This window comes from Odocoileus virginianus, chromosome 32, assembly GCF_023699985.2.
Source record: "Odocoileus virginianus isolate 20LAN1187 ecotype Illinois chromosome 32, Ovbor_1.2, whole genome shotgun sequence".
NCBI classification, from domain to species: domain Eukaryota; kingdom Metazoa; phylum Chordata; class Mammalia; order Artiodactyla; family Cervidae; genus Odocoileus; species Odocoileus virginianus.
This window is the reverse complement of record NC_069705.1, coordinates 34,128,380-34,145,557: the sequence shown is the minus strand read 5'-3', so window position 1 is coordinate 34,145,557 and position 17,178 is coordinate 34,128,380. Positions and strand designations below refer to the sequence as shown.

Sequence of the window (17,178 nt, the reverse complement as noted above, 5' to 3'; positions counted from 1 at the left end):
AAGTCGTGTCAAGAATACACAGAGGAACTATACAAAAAAAAAAAATTAATGATATGGATAACCATGATGGTGGTGTCACTCACCCAAAGCCAGACATTCTGGAGTATGAAGTCAAGTGGTCCTTAGGAAGCACTGCTGCCAATAGAGTTAATGGAGGTGATGGAATTCCAGCAGAACTGGAATTCAAATCCTAAAAGATGATGTTATTGAAGTGCTATACTCAATATGTCAGCAAATTTGGAAAACTCAGCAGTGGCCACATTACTGGAAAAGGTCAGTCCTAATCTCAATTCCCAAGAAGGGCAGTACTAAAGAATGTTCAAACCACTGGAAAATTGCACTCATCTCCCATGTTAGTAAGGTTATGCTCAAAATCCTTCAAGCTAGGCTTCAGTATCACATGAACCGAGAACTTGCAAATGTTCAAGCTGAGTTTAGAAAAGGCAGAGGAATGAGAGATCAAACATCTACCTTTGTTTCATCGACTACATTAAGGCCTTCAGTTTTGTGAATCATAAGAGACTGTGGAAAACTCTTAAAGACACCATTTCAGCTGTCTCCTGAGAAACTGGTATGTGGGTCAAGAAGCAACAGTCAGAACCGTGTATGGAAAAGCAGACTGGTTCAGGATTGAGAAAGGAGTACAACAAGGCTGTTTATTGTCACCTGTTTATTTAACTTACACACAGAGCACATCATGCGAAATGCCAGGCTGGATGTGTTACAAGCTGGAATCAAGATTGTGGGAGAAATATCAGCAGCCTCAGATATGAGGATGACACCACTCTAATGGCAGAAAGCAAAGAAGAATGAAAGAGCCTCCTGATGAGAGTGAAGAAGGAGAGTGAAAAAGCCAGCTTAAGACTGAATATTAAAAAGAAAACTAAGACCATGGCATCTCATCCCATCACTTCATGGCAAACAGAAGCAGAAAAGGTGGAAGCAGTGACAGATTTCCTCTTCTTGGGCTCTAAAAGTCCTGCGGATGTTGACTGAAGACATGAAGTTAGAAGATGATTGATTCTTGGCAGGGAAGTTATGACAAACCTAGACAGTGTGTTAAAAACAAAGACATCACTTTGCTGAGAAAGGTCCATATAGTTAAGGTTATGGTCTTTATGGTAGTCATGTACACATGTGAGAGCTGGACCATAAAGAAGGCAGAATGCCAAAGAATTGATGCTTTCAAACTGTGATGCTGGAGAAAACTCTTGAGAGTTTCTCTTGGACAGGAAGGAGATCAAACCAGTCAATCTTAAAGGAAATCAACCTTGAATACTCATTGGAAGGACTGATGCTGAAGTTTCAATACTTTGGCCACCTGATGCAAACAGTTGTCTCATTAGAAAAGGCTCTGATGCTGGGAAAGATTGAGGGCAGGAGGAGAATGGGGGGACAGAAAATGAGATGGTTGGATGACAAAACCAACTCAATGGACATGATCTTGGGCAACTCCAGGAGATGGTGAGGGACAGGGAAGCCTGGCATGTTGCAGTCCATGGGGCCATGAAGAGTCAGACATGACTTGGTGACTGAATAAAAACAAAAATAAGACTTAGCAGGGGATAGTTAGTTCTGTGTAAGATTTGGAAAAAAAAAATTGAGAGGGAGTAGACTGGTGGCTGAGTCGATATTAAACAGAGTGATCTGAAGGAGCCCCATGAGAAGACTTAACAAGCAGATACCATCAGGGCAAATAACCTCCCTGGCAGAGGCCACATTTTAGAAAAACAAAGATGTTCTTCTGATGTGAAGAGCAGGCAGTGGATGTCACATTGGAAAGGGGTCACCAGGCCTTTTGGTTTTGGAGAGGCTGATGAGTGGATAGCTGGAAGTCAGTTAGCAGAATGAATGGGTAAAGAACCCAGAGAAGAGAGAAATAAGCTGGTAAAATAATTTTTGCCTCCAGGTTTCAGGTTCGTGGTACAAGCAAGACTTAGACAAATACCGTCCTAGTTAGGGTAATTAGGCAACTAATTAAAAGCAATTAACCCAGCCTCCACCTACAAGATGAAGAAGTCAGAGCTGCAGCTCACTTTAGAGGTGGAAACATCTGGCTGAAAAGAGCCTGCAGCTAGCTTTGTCTGCTGCTGTGTTAATTGTAACTTGGTTGATTGAAAACACAATTTGGGAGGTAGAAGCCGTTCTTTTCCAAAGAAACTCATGTATTATGACAATCGCCACTATTACAATATCTGTTTCTGTGCTGATAATAGTAATGTTATATTGTTAATTATACACAGATACAAAGTTGCACAAAGATACACGTTTTCTTAAGCTTCACGAGCTACAGTAGCATTCTTAACAAGAAAACAGAAGAAAAAAAGGGATGCAAGATCTCAGGTACATTTAAAGTTTTTTTTTTCACCTCATGGAGGCAAAAGGTTATGCGTAAAATTTTTAACTAGAGTAGTTCTAAAAAGAATATTTAATTTAGAATAAGAATCTATATACACATTCTCATAGAAACACAAATATTACCAGCACTGGTTGCACCCCCGGTTTTTCCCTTTTAGCATTATAATGCTTGAAGAAATTACTCTAGCATCATTCCTATTTGTTTAATTAGTCTGGCTTTTCCTTCTGACGGTATATTTATTTTTATTGATTTATTTGGCTGCAGCAGGTGTTAGCTTTGACACACAGGATCTTTAGTTGCTGCGTGTGGGATCTAGTTCCCTGACCAGGGACTGAACCCAGGCCCCCTGCATTGCGAACCCAGAGTCTTTGCCACTGGACCACCAAGAATGTCCGCAGCATCATTCAGACTTTATGAAGTTAGCATTATCGCTATCTATACACAAGACACAGACATTCAAATGAAATTACTGTATTTCTTGCTTTATCTGATGTTCCTTTCAAATATTTTGCCAAAGTTGACAGGATTCTTTATAATGATTACAATTAAACCTAGTGTTAGATACTTAGATGACCAATATAATATGCTTAAGGGTCATAGTGGAATGGAATCCAAAGAGTTATGAAGTGTTAAGAGCACAGGAAGTAAATTAATAAAGCAAATATTTAGTGGCAAAATACCATAGATTAACAGTGAACTTTTAAACAAATAAATTAAAAAATACAAAATGAAACCTACTGAAATTCACTAAAAAGGAAGATGAACAAAAACCATGGCAACGAAAAGCATTAGTATGATATCTTTTGAATATTAAAGAATATTTACTACTCTGTTCACTACTGTGGTATGTCAACTCTAAATGTTGTCTTGGCTAAACTTCACAACTCTTTAGAATCAGTATTGAACATAAGAAGCTTAAGATTCATAAAAGTTGAATATGCTCAAATTCACACAAACAAATTAAGGACCTGTTGTAAAATTTTTTGCTTCTTACACTAGCAAAAAGCTACTCAGATGACATTCCATGTGGCCTTTTCCATCCTTAGGTTCAGATATAGCTACTGATTGTGAATATAATTTGAGGAAATAATTGAGAGAAGAAAAAAAAAAGGTTGAAAACACTCAGTTAAAGTTTAAAATGCTGTGCATCAGGAAAAATGTAAAGACAGGCTCATGGAACTAAATCCCCCCCCCCCCCAGATTCCTACACTTTAAGGGATCTGACTATGATTTTAGATGTATTCAAATTCTAACTAAACTACTTTCCACCTTTTTGTTTTTATGGCATTTACTTAATGTTTCTGTGGCTTAGTGTCCTCAGCTAAAATAGGAAAATACTACTTCCGTATCATAATAATATGTCGATGTCATCTGTCCTTTTTCCTGTGTTGACATTTGCTGCTTTTATCTTAGTGTAATCCAAGGTAATCACACCAAACTATACTTGTAATCATAGTATCCTTTGCTGCTCCCTACATAAAGCACACGGATACAGTGAAATGAAAATTCTGTTAAGAATGTCGATGATAAGACTGGAGTAAATACGTGCCCATTTCACTTAGCAAAGAACGGCAATTGTCCACGAGTTTCTTTGTAGGATAAATAATTCTCTAGAGTTCAATCTACCAGAGCATATGCTTTTAGATTATATATGGAATGAAAGATGTATGAAAACTTTTTCTCCACAAGTACAGTTTATAAGTTTAGGGTTAATGAAATCCAATGATTGATAATGAAAGTCAAAATAAGATTATAAACTTCATTCTCTGTTAGAATAAATTACTGAACATAAAATGCAATGGGACATTTAGAAATATCCTATATGTTGACACAATAGTATGGAGATATTGTTTCTGTATATGTGGAGGAAATGTAAAAAGCTAGGTTATGTCAGTTAAACTTGCTGCATTAAGTATTTGAAGTGTTCTGGACATACTTTTTCTTTTATCCTATTTTAATACTGTTTCAAGTATCAAAATTAATTAGCTACTATACAATGTTATTTGAAATGTAAATTTTTACAGTTTCTTTGGGAGTTCTGTATTTCAATGTCCCTCAGAGTAGTAAAGATATTCTTTCTCTTTGATCTACATTTAAAGCACTTTCAAAATTATATCATATGGGTATTGCTCTAAAACCAGAAACATGTGCATACCCTGTATATCACTGCTTTATCTAAAAGACTTTATTAGAGAAGTCCATTAAAAGCTTCTGAACCTTCCTGATTTCTCTTTCCTTGTATTTTTGATATGTGAATTTGTTCATAGGTGGGAAATGACAATATGTGAAATAAGCTGATGACTGAAGGCAGATGTCTAACTGGAGATTAATGTTTTTGTTTACTTTCCCCCTGTATGCCTGCTCTAGCAAGAGGCAGTAGAAAATAACCTTGTTTAACAAGGAAGAAAAACTGCCTCTGAATCTCTTGTAAAAGGTTAAAATTTCTCCCACCAAGAAATAAATAAATTACTAGCTAGCACATATAAGCAAGCAAGCAAGCAAACAAAATTCTATTAATAAAAAATATTTTGATACATATATACAGGTGAAAAAAGTTATAACTGCTATGACACCTCATAAATCTAATAATTTTATATCAAGTATATGAATCATATCAGTTTTAAAAGGTATGGAAAAATAAACAAAAGGCAAAGGTATTGAGACTTTAGAATAGCATTCTCACCTATTATTTAAATAAGGATCCAAATAATAAGGATACAGAATATCTAAATAATATATTTCATAAAGTTAATATTAAGTGTTTAGGTATATATGTTCCCATACATCTTTACAAAGCTTTTTTTTTCATTTATTTTTGTTAGTTGGAGGCTACCTTTAAGATAAAGCCAGGTTGCTACATCTACTTTGTCTCTGACTGTGAGATAATAAAGATGATCTAATTGACCATGTATAAAATTTCATAGTACTATAAAATTTGAAATGAAGACCATATAAATAAATCAAACAATTTGAAATTAAATGTTAAACAAAACACTCTCCTAGATAGCTCCCATGTCTAGGTTATCCAAGCTGAAATTATTTTTAAAAAGATCAAATATCAAAGATCAAATGATCACAGTATATAAACATACTTGATATGGACAATGCTGAATATAAAGGAAAATTTATAGCTCTAAAACTTTCATTATTATTCTAGAGGGATTAAAATAAGTCAGTTATCTGGATAAGGAGGTTAAAAAAAAACCCACAAAAAATGAGATGATCTTGGATATGGCAAAGACTTTTTAGATAGAACACCACAGGCATGATCAATGACAGAACTAATGGATAATCTCATCTTCATTAAAATTAAGGGCTCCTGATCTGTGAGAAAATGTGAACAGAATGAGAAGACAAGCCACAGACTGGGAGAAAATATTTACAAAAGACACATCTGATAATTGACTGTCATCCAAAATGTACAAAGATGCCTGAAAGCTAAAAATTAGAAAACCAACCTAATTAAAAATGGGCCAAACACCTTACAAGGTGCCACATCAAAGATGACATAAAGTTGTCAAGCAAGCATATGAAAAGATACTTCACATCCTATACTGTGAGGGAAATAAAAATTAGAACAATGAAATACCATTACACATCTCTGAAAATTACTCAGTTGTGTCCGACTCTTTGCAACCCCATGGACTTCCACCTGCCAGGCTCCTCTGTCCATAGGATTCTCTCGGCAAGAACACTGGAGTGGGTTGCCATTCCCTTCTCCAAGGGGATCTTCCCGACCCAGGGAATGAACCTGGGTCTCCTGCATTGCAGGCAGATTCTCTACCCTCTGAACCACCAGGGAAGACCAAATGGCCAAAATCCCAAACACTGAAAATACTGTTTGTGAGAATGCAAAGCAACTGGAACTCTCATACATTGCTGCTGGAAAACAACAAAATTGTACAGCCACTTTGGTAGGCAGTTTGGTGGCTTCTCACATTTAGACAATGAAGTAACACCCAGTGCTAAAAAGCAATGAGAAAAGCATGGAAGAAAATTAAATGTGTATATGACTCACTCAAAGAAACCAATCAGACAAGGCTACATATAGTATGATTCCAACTATATAATATTTGGGAGAAGACAAAACTATAGAGATAGTAAATGGTCAGAAATTGCCAGGGGTCTGGGCTGAGGTGGCAGAAAGATGAATAGGCAGAGCACAGAGGATTTTTAGGGGAGTAAAATATTTCGAGGAGTGCTGTACCATAATGAAGGCTTCCCAGGTGGCTCAGTGGTAAAGAACCTGCCCATCAATGCAGGAGATGTAAGAGATGCAGGTTCCATCCCTGGGTTGGGAAGATCCGTTGGAGGAGGGCATGGCAATGTACTCTAGTATTCTTGCCTGGAGAATCCCATGGACAGAGGAGCCTGGTGGGCTACAGTCCAAGGGGTCGCAAAGAGTCGGACAGGACCGAAGCGACTTAGCACATGTGAACTCATAACATAATGATGGGTAATTGTACACAAATGAACACATGTTCAAATCCATAGAATGTATGACACCAGAAGTGAATGCAAACAAACTGTGTACCTTGGGTGATTATGATGTTTATAAATTATAAGAAGTCAACCTTCTGCTGGGGGTGCTGAAAATCGGGAAGGCTATGCAGGTATGGGTGGCAGAGTTACAGAAAATCTCTAACTTCCCCTCCATTTTGGTGCGAAAAATTCAAGCATCTAAACAAAGAAGGCCTTAATAAAAAGGAAGAAAAATAATAGAAGGAAAAGCAAATAAAATCAATAAAAGAACTTAAAAAAAATCAATGTAATTTAAATGATTTTTATTTTTAAGAAATTAATAATCTTGAAAAGACATTACAAGTGAAAGGCAAAACTTTGGGATAATAAAAATGTCATAGATGTAAATGTAGAGGTGTGTTCCCATTCTTTCTAAGTCCATTGACTTTGGCTTAACTTTCGATACATTTTGAAAATGTGTAAGATAGTAGTAGGGGCCTCCATTGCGGCTCAGATGGTAAAGAATTTGCCGGCAATGCAGGAGACCTGATTCAACCCCTGGGTCAGGAAGAGTCCATGGAACAGGGAATGACTACCCACTCCAGTATTCTTCCCTGGAGAATTCCATGTACTACTGCAAAATTCGTACTTAAATTGAAGAACTTATGGAAAACCACTAGGCCATCCAGGTACAACCTAAATCAAATCCCTTATGATTATATAGTGGAAGTGACAAACAGATTCAAGGGATTAGCTGATACTGTGCCTGAAGAACTATGGACAGAGGTTTGTAACATTGTACAGCAGGCTGTGATCAAAACTATCCCCAAGAAAAAGAAATGCAAAAAGCCAAAGTGGTTGTCAAAGGAGGCCTTACAAATAGCTGAGAAAAGAAAAGTGAAAGGCAAAAGAGAAAAGGCAAATGATTCATACCCATCTGAATGCAGAGTTCCAGAGAATAACAAGGAAAGGTAAGAAAACATTTTTAAATGAACAATACAAAGAAATAGAGGAAAACAATAGAATGGAGAATACTAGAGATCTCTTCAAAAACATTAGAGATATCAAGGGAACATTTCATGCAAAGATGGGCTCAATAAAGGACAGAAATGGTATGGACCTGACAGAAACAGAAGATATTAGGAAGAGGTGGCAAGAATACACAGAAGAACTGTACAAAAAAGATATTAATGATCTGGATAGCCACAATGGTGTGATCACTCACCTAGAGCCAGACATCCTGGAATGTGAAGTCAAGTGGGCCTTAGGAAGCATCACTATGAACAAAGCTATTGTAGGTGATGGAATTCCAGGTGAGCTATTTCAAATCCTAAAAAGTGATGCTGTGAAAGTGCTGCACTCAGTACATCATCATATTTGGAAAACTCTTAAGTAGCCACAGGGCTGGAAAAGGTCAGTTTTCATTCCAGTCTCAAAGAAGTGCAAGGGCAAAGAATGTTCACATACAACATGACTGTGCTCATTTTACACGCTAGCAAAGTAATGATCAAAATCCTTCAACTGAGGTTTCAACAGTAGATGAACCAAGAACTTCCAGATGTTCAAGCTGGATTTTGAAAAGGCAGGGTAACCAGAGATTAAATTACCAATAATCCCTTGGATATCAAAAAAGAAAGGGAATTCCAGAAAAACATCTACTTCTGCTTCATTGACTGACTATACTAAAGCCTTTGACTGTGTGAATCACAAGAAACTGTGGAAAGTTTTTAAAGAGTAGTGAAAACCAGACCACCTTACCTGACTCCTAAGAAACATGAATACAGGTCAAGAAGCAACAGTTAGAACCAGACATGGAACAACGGACTGGTTCCAAATTGGAAAGGAGTACATCAACACTGTATATTGTCACTCTACTTATTTAAATTACATGCAGAGTGCACCATGCAAAATGCCAGGATGGATGAAGCACAAGCTGGAATCAAGATTTCTGGGAGAAACATCAATAACTTCAGAAATGCAGATGACAGCACCCTATGGCAGAGAGCAAAGAGGAACTAACTAGCCTCTTGATGAAGGTGAAAGAGAAGAGTGAAAATCTGTCTTAGAACTCAACATTCAGAAAAGCTAAGATTATGGCATCTGGTCCCATCACTTCATGGCAAATAGATGGGGAAACACTGCAAACAGTGACAGACTTTATTTTCTTGGGTTCCAAAATCACTGTGGACGGTGACTGCAGCCATGAAATTAAAAGATGTTTGCTCCCTGGAATGAAACCTATGACAAACCTAGACAGCATATTAAAAAAAAGTAGAGACATGACTTTGCTGATACAGGTCCATATAGTCAAAGCTATGTTTTTTTTTTTCAGAAGTTATGTATGGATGAAAGAGTTGGACAATTAAAAAGGCTGAGCGCTAAACAATTGCTGCTTTTTAACTGTGGTGTTCAAAACTCTTAAAGAGTCCCTGGACAGCAAGGAGATCAAACCAGTCAATCCTAAAGGAAATCAACCCTGAATACTTACTGGAAGGACTGATGCTGAAGCTGAAGCTCCAAAACTGTGGCGGCCTCATACGAAGAGCTGACTCACTGGAAAAGACCCTGACTTAAGATAGAAGGCAGGAGGAGAAGGGGATGACAGAGGAGGTGATGGCTGGATGGCATCACCAACTCGATGGGCAAGAGTTTGAAAAAATTCCAAGAAATGGTGAAGGACAGGGAATCCTGGCATGCTGCAGTCCCTGGGGTCACAAAGAGTCGGACATGACCGTGTGACTGAACATCAACAGAGATAGTAGATAAGATGAACTTCTTTCTGCAGTAATATCGAGAATGACTGCTTTCACAATAGCAATGCAAAGAACAGTTAATTGCTTGATATTTGACCCTCAGAAGTATTTCAGACTTTAGTAAACCAGGAACATCATACTGATAAATATTTTCCAGTGGCAAAGCTACATAATTTGGCCAATAGGAATATAGAGCAGTGATGCAATGCCTACAGTGCATCACAGAAGGAACACTGTCCATGAGCAGTATTAGCAGTGAACACTAGTAATTTGAGTATTTCCCACCAAGTTTTTTCCACTGTAAAGCTACTCATTGTGTAATTGATAAGTAATTAGGGAAATAATTTGATATTATGGAAATATTCTGTTCTTTTAACTTTTCACTCAATAGACTTAGCAATCCTGAATGATAATTTTTGGAATCAACTTTTGAAAGCTTTGCAGCGACAGTTTGGTAACTTTATTATTGTTTCTATGTTTATTAGTTGGCATTCTGCTATAAGGAAGAAATTTCTTTTCCTCCTCTTTTTTTTTTTTAATTTACATGCAAACAGATTTTTATATTATTCGATGGACTATTGTTCATTACTGTCATCTTATTTTGATGTTTGAATTATACATTTGGACAGGTGCAGCTATTCAAAATGGCTTTTTATTACTTTTGACATAACCCATTTTTTAAAAAGGACTTTCTTACTTTCTGGCATGTCCATGCACATGTTGTACTTATCCTGTTTCAGCTCTGGAATCAGTTATTTCCCCAGAGTCTAGTTCTTATTGGGAAATTGTATTTAACAACCAAGATTTCTGAGCTAAAGTGTACTGTCCTTCACTACTGGAGTATTTGCTTCTGGGCCATTTTAGAGGAAAGAACTAGGTAAAAACATTGCACCACTCCCCTACAAACATACCAAATACAAGTATATGAAAGTTGTATTTAAAATTAAACTATATATATCATTTATATAATTTCAATGTCTAAAATTTAAAATATAAACTCATAATATCATAGTGATAGCTCTAATTTCAATCCAACATTATAGGATCCCCTCTTGCCTTCCTCACTTCATATTAGTATCTCCCTTCTTTTACTGTGTAAACTTTGTCTCCCAAGATCAATCTTCAATATAGTCATATATTTTTCAACCTAGTAACAAGATATTTTCAGAATAGATGCCATTATACCAATATGTGTATTATGTACACATGCCACGCTATTAAAATCCAAACATACAGCCTAAGAATATGTAAGTCATATTTCCAAAATTGCTTGTATTTGGTTTTCTTGTTGATCATATGGTAGTCATTTGAAATACAGTGAGGGGGATCAAAATTTTCCACAATGGCATGTTGATTTTTTTGATTTAAGGTTACTTAAGCAGCCAGTGCCAGATACCCAGACCCTCCTTTTTCTCCTGAAAGCAGGAAGTAAATCTTTCTTGTGAAGGTACCTTCCCTGTATTAGGAAGGTAGAAGGCATCCTTATCACCAGAGAGGGAATTCAAGACTGAGAAAGCTATAGAAACAAATCCTATTACTTCATTAACTTGTTACTCCAAGCCCAGACTTCTTGTTGTTTTTTTAAAACCCTCACAGATAATTGTCTAAAGGTATGAAAACTGCCTGCTTTAGTCACTTGAGTCTCACTTATATCTAGAAATAAGACACAAATGAAGTGGTGACATCCAAATTTCTTACAATCTGAAATGGAAGCCACCTCTCCTATTTCTTCTCCTTCTCTTCCTTCTTATAACTTTTAATTTCAAAATATTAATACTTTATGCTTTAGTGTGTAAAAATTCTAAATGTTAAAAATAACTCTGAAAGACATCTTGCTTTCTTCAGTTGGAATAATTCAGCTATATGTGTTTTTAAGTGCAGTTTCTGACATATTTTGGTTTTAATATAAGATCTCATACTTCACTTTCTATTGGTTCCATCAGTTTTATCTTTTTACTATCTTATTTTTCCTCTGATTTTACACTTTTTAAAAAGCACTGTCACTTACAAGTCCTACATGAGATAAAACAAATATTTAGTTATCAAAGGATGATATTTGAATATCCTCTCTTCCAGGAGAAACAATGCTCTCTCCCAGCAGTTAAAACCACTTTAACCCTCCTAACATTTTTTATGTATTTTTTCAAATTCAGACTTGCTGAATATGATTCACTTGTGGTAGAAATCATTCTGCCTAGCTGTATAATTCAATTACTTTGAGAACCATGTACAGCTATGGAAACTTTACCATGATTGAAATATGCAATGTTTCTATCGCTAAAAAAATCTCCCTCAGTCCTCTTTAGATATTCCTTTCTCTTTGCTCCCAGTACCTGGCAACATCCTGCTTCTGTGTAAATACATATTCTTGTAAAATATAGCTGCAATTGCAAACATGCAGATTTTTATGTTTGGCTTAGTTTTATGTTTTTAAATCCACCCTATAAACTAATATCTTTATCCCCATTCCCCATTGGATGTGTTTTCAGGTGATTCCAGTTTTACATAATTATAAAAAAGGCTGCTAAGGATATTTGTGTATAGGTCCGTTAAGTGACCACATGTGTTCTACCTTTGAATAAGAAAGGTGACTTGTATATATTTAGCTTTATAAGAAATTACCAAAGATCTTCCAAAGTCACTGTATTATTCTGTGTTCTAATTACAAGTATGAACGTCAAACACTTATCCTTTATCATTTTTCTTTTTTATTTTTTTTTGGTCTTTAGCCATCCTAGTAAATGTGTAGTGGTATCTCTTTTTAATATAGATTTTTCTAATGAAAAATGGTAACAAATATTTGTTTATTTCCCAGTTTTATCTCATCCTTGGTAAAATATTTGTTCAAATACTTTGCAGTTTTTAGTTGCCAATTTATTATTACTGAGCATAAAAGTCCTTCATAAACCCTGAATATAAGTCCTTTAGAGATATGCATTTGCAGTTACATGTCTCATGTATATAGCAATATGCTCCATTATCATATGTGAGTTGAAGATTTATTATGTTATTTCAATATGAGCTTATTGAAGAGTCAAGTTTTTTTTTTGTTTAAAATGAAATATGCACATTTATTTCTCTGTAACTTACATTATATTTATTATAATATCCCACTCTATTGATTATCATAGCTGCAGGGTAAATTTCAAACTCAATTACTGTGAGCCTTTTAATAGTTTTACTTCAAAACTTTGGTCCTTTGCTCTTTTGTGTACATTTTAAATTAGTTAACAAAATCTATGAAAGTTCTGCTGGAATTTTACTGGGCTTATAATGAATTTTTAAATGAATTCTGGGAGAACTGACATCCTGACAGTATTAAATGGTTCAATCCATGAATAAAGTATATTTATCCATTTATTTAGATAGTTTTTAGCTTCTTTCATGGATGTTATACTTTTCAGCATATAAATCTGGGGCATATTTCAATTTCTCTAAAATTATTTCATGTCTTCAGTGTTATTGAACACATAGGACCTACTTTACTTTCCATAAACAATTACCCAATTCCATTGTAACAAGAAATGAAAATGAGTTTCGTGTGCTGTTTTGTATAGTACTTCGCTAAACTGGACTTGTTTCTCCTGGCATTAAATTAAAAAAAAAAAATAGAATTGAAACAAACCTTATTTTTGTCTTTAGAGTAAACTTGAGGCTTCCCTGATGGCTCGGCGGGTAAAGAAGTGTCTGCAGTGCAGGAGACGTGGGTTCAATCCCTGGGTCAGGAAGATCCCCTGGAGGAGGAAATGGCAACCCTCTGCAGTGATTTTGCCTGCAAAATTCCATGGAGAGAGGAGCCTGGTAGGCTGCAGTCCAGAGGATCACAAAGAGTCAGATATGACAGAGCAGCTAAGTACACATGGTAAACTCTCATTGTTTACTTTGAATCCATCTTTTTGTAGTCAGGGTTGGAGATGCAAATTTTGTCCAAAGCAAACTTAGTGGTTTTGAGCTATCACAAACCAAGATTCAATATAATCATATGCCCATATATCGGGTTATATAATGGAGTTCTCTGAATTAAATTATTTGGAGAATCAATATTTACTAAAAGAAACACTTAAAAGAGGTTCTTATTTTAATGTATATGTATATTCAAAAAAATGTATTTAATGTATACAATTAAAGTTCAAAGGTAACTGCTACAATTATTTAGAACCTAACCCCAGAAACTAATTTTTTTAGGAAGGGAATTTTAATACTGACATTGTTTAGAACTGCCAACAAACACTGTTAGTAAAAAGGAGAACACCTCTAATGATTTTAACACTGGTTTAGATTTTAATATTTGTTTTAAATTTTAGATAACACAACCCTAATTGTTTGTATTCACAGCAAATAATTTCCGTCTTATCAACCTTGATATCCCACACTCCCTGACCAAGTTTTATCCATTACCAGGAATTTTTAATGTTTCTTATAATTTCTTATTCAACCAGTGTTTATTAGCTAATCAACTAATACAAATCCTTTGAGAGAACCGACTTTTAACTTTAGTTTTAATAAAGCGAAACTAGGAAATAACAACCAGTACAAAATACGCATTCCATTCAAAAATAGTAAGCATGTAATGCTGCTGCTAAGTCGAGTCAATCGTGTCCGACTCTGTGCGACCCCACAGACGGCAGCCCACCAGGCTCCTCTGTCCCTGGGATTCTCCAGGTGAAAATACTGGAGTGGGTTGCCATTTCCCTCTCCAAAAGCATGTAATACTGGTTTGTAATTAAGTTTTAAAGATGATATTAGTAGAGGATATCTGTGCCTCAGAATTTTACATATGGAATTCTTTATGTCAATGAAAGAAAAAAAAAAAAGCCTTAAAAATTAAAAAGCAAAATAATTCAAAGAAATGGAAAGATATTCCATGCTCTTGGATTGAAAGAATGAATACGGTTAAGATGGCAATACTACCCAAAGCAATCAACAGATTTAATACAATCCCTATAAAATTACCCATGGCATTTTTATATGGAACCATAAAAGACCCAGTATTGCCAAAGCAATTCTAAGCAGAAAAAAAAGCAGGAGGCATAACTCTCCCAGACTTCAGACAATACTAGAAAGCTCCAATAATTAAAACACTGTGGTACTGGTACAAAAACAGACATATGGAATAATGGAACAGGGTAGAGAGCCCAGAAATAAACCCATACACCTATGGTCAATTAATCTTTGTCAAAGGAGACAAGGATGGGACAAATGAGGAAAAGACACTCTATTCACCAAGCAGAGCTAGGAAAGTGGGACGGCTGCACATAACTCAAAGTTAGAACACAAAATGGCTTAAAGACTTATATTTAAGACAAAATGGTATGGAAATCCTAGAAGAGAACATAGGCAAAACATTCTGACATAAAATGTGCCAATGTTTTCTTAGGTCAGTCTCCTAAGGCAATAGAGATAAAAACAAACAAAACAAATGAGGTCTCAAAGAGTCGGACATGACTGAGTGACTTAAAAAAATCAAACTTAAAAAGCTTTTGCACAGCAAAAGAAATAATAAGAAAAGTGAAAAGACAACCTATGGAATAGGAAAAGATATTTGCAAATGACAACAGACGAGTATTAAACACCAACATGTACAAATAGCTCATGCAATTCAACCACAAAAAACAACCTAATCAAGAAATGGGCAGAGATCTAGACATTTACCAAAGACGACACACAGATAACCATCAGGCACATGAAAAGATGTTCAACATAGGCAATACTTAGAGAAATGCAAATTAAAACTACAATGAGGAGCCATCTCACACTGATCAGGATGGTCATCATGAAAACCTCTACAAATAAATGCTAGAAAGGGTATGAAGAAAAGGAAACTATTCTAGACTGTTGCTGGGAATGTAAGTTGGTGCAGTCACTTTAGAAAATACTGTGGAGGTGCTTTGAAAACTGAAAATAGAACTACCATATGATTCAGCAATCCTACTCCTGGGGATACACCCAGACAAAACTATATTTCAATAAGATACATGCACTTCTATGTTCACAGCAGCAATATTCACAATATCCAAGACATGGAAGCAACCTAAATGTTCATCAACAGGTGAATGGATAAAGAAGATGTCATACAAATATACAGTGAAATACTACTGAGCCACAGAAAAGAACAAAATACTGCCACTTGCGGCAACATGGGAGCAACTAGTGATCATCATACTAAGTGAAGTAAGTTAGAAAGAGGAAGAAAAATACCACATGATATTACTTAAAGGTGAAATCTAAAAATATGGCACAAATGAACCTATCCACGAAACAGAAACAGACTTACAGAGAATGGACTTGTGGTTGCCAAGGGATAGGGGAGGGAGAAGGATGGACTGGGAGTTCAGGGTTAGTAAAGAAGTTATACTTCAACTTAAGAAAATATCCTGATTTGATTGCATAAAGAGAAGAGAAAGATTATGATGTTTAGACTGTTAGATAAGTGAGTACCGATTAGATATTTGATGATGTTAAGGAATAACTGAATTTTTAAAGTCTGATGATGATATTGAAAAAAGCATAGTAGTTAAAAGTATATAATAGGTCATAGAAATCAATGTATGTGGTTGAAATAACATCAACTATAATTTCATACTGTTTGGGATAATTTTAAAAAATTGAATTTCCTCTTACTGTACTTGTTACAAATCCTGTATCAAAATACAAGTGACTGCTTATAAATATTACATGTTTTATTTTATTTACAAAGATTAATTGATTTTTAATTTGAATACATTACTTATATCATAAAGCACTGAATCTGTTTCAAAATAACATGTACACCCAATGCATTAAGATTATATAAAATGGGGGGCATATTTGTAGCTCATTGTGTTCTATTTATTAATAAATTAGGCACCAACCACCTATTTTTCATAAAATGTGTTCGTGAAAAGCACAGACGTCAGCCAAGTTAAATAAATCATATATTTCTTATCTTCCAAGAAAGCCAATATTCTCATATATAAATAGCACTGCAAAATGCCCTGAGAGAACACAGTTCTTATATCACTATAGCAGGAAAAAAAAAAAATTCAAGTTTACTTTGAATAGTGTTAGGCCAGAAGCTGAATTTTCTAGAAGATATATTCATAAAACTTTTACAATATTAGCACAGCTCTGAACAATTATCTGTAACACTACTTTTGTAATACTCAAAGTGCAGGAACTGCAAACTCTGAATTCCATAAATCACATTAAATTATATAAATTGTTCATGCATTTGTAAATAGTCATTTAGAAAGGCGAAACTCATCAATAGTCTAATAGTATTTGTATTTTGATACCATGAAAACATTTTATACCATCTATAACATTAAATATTTTAAATAATTAAAATATGTAATATCTTACTCCTTATAACAAATAAGATGATTATTTTTACAATTCTGCCTAAGTAGCTGGAACTTCTCAATATATTACCTGACTTATCTTTGTTTATTCCTTAAAATTCATGTAAGAAAAACATGAGCTTCCCTGGTGGCTCAGTGGTAAATAATCCACCTGACAATTCAGGGGACTTGGGTTTGATCCCTGGGTTGGGAAGATACCCTGGAGAAAGAAATAGCAACCCATGCCAGTATGCTTGCCCGGGAAATCTCATCGACAGATGAGCCT

The 17,178-nt window shown here is 35.3% G+C and overlaps 1 long non-coding RNA gene across 1 annotated transcript in view; it reads left to right on the top strand.

Moving 5' to 3' along the window:
• LOC139032614 (uncharacterized) overlaps positions 1 to 16,926 on the top strand; it is a 611,315-nt gene extending 594,389 nt beyond the window's left edge. The window contains exon 5 of the long non-coding RNA XR_011485178.1: positions 13,216 to 16,926. This is a non-coding gene — a long non-coding RNA (uncharacterized lncRNA). The remainder of the gene's footprint in view (positions 1 to 13,215) is intronic.
• Positions 16,927 to 17,178: the final 252 nt, after the last annotated feature.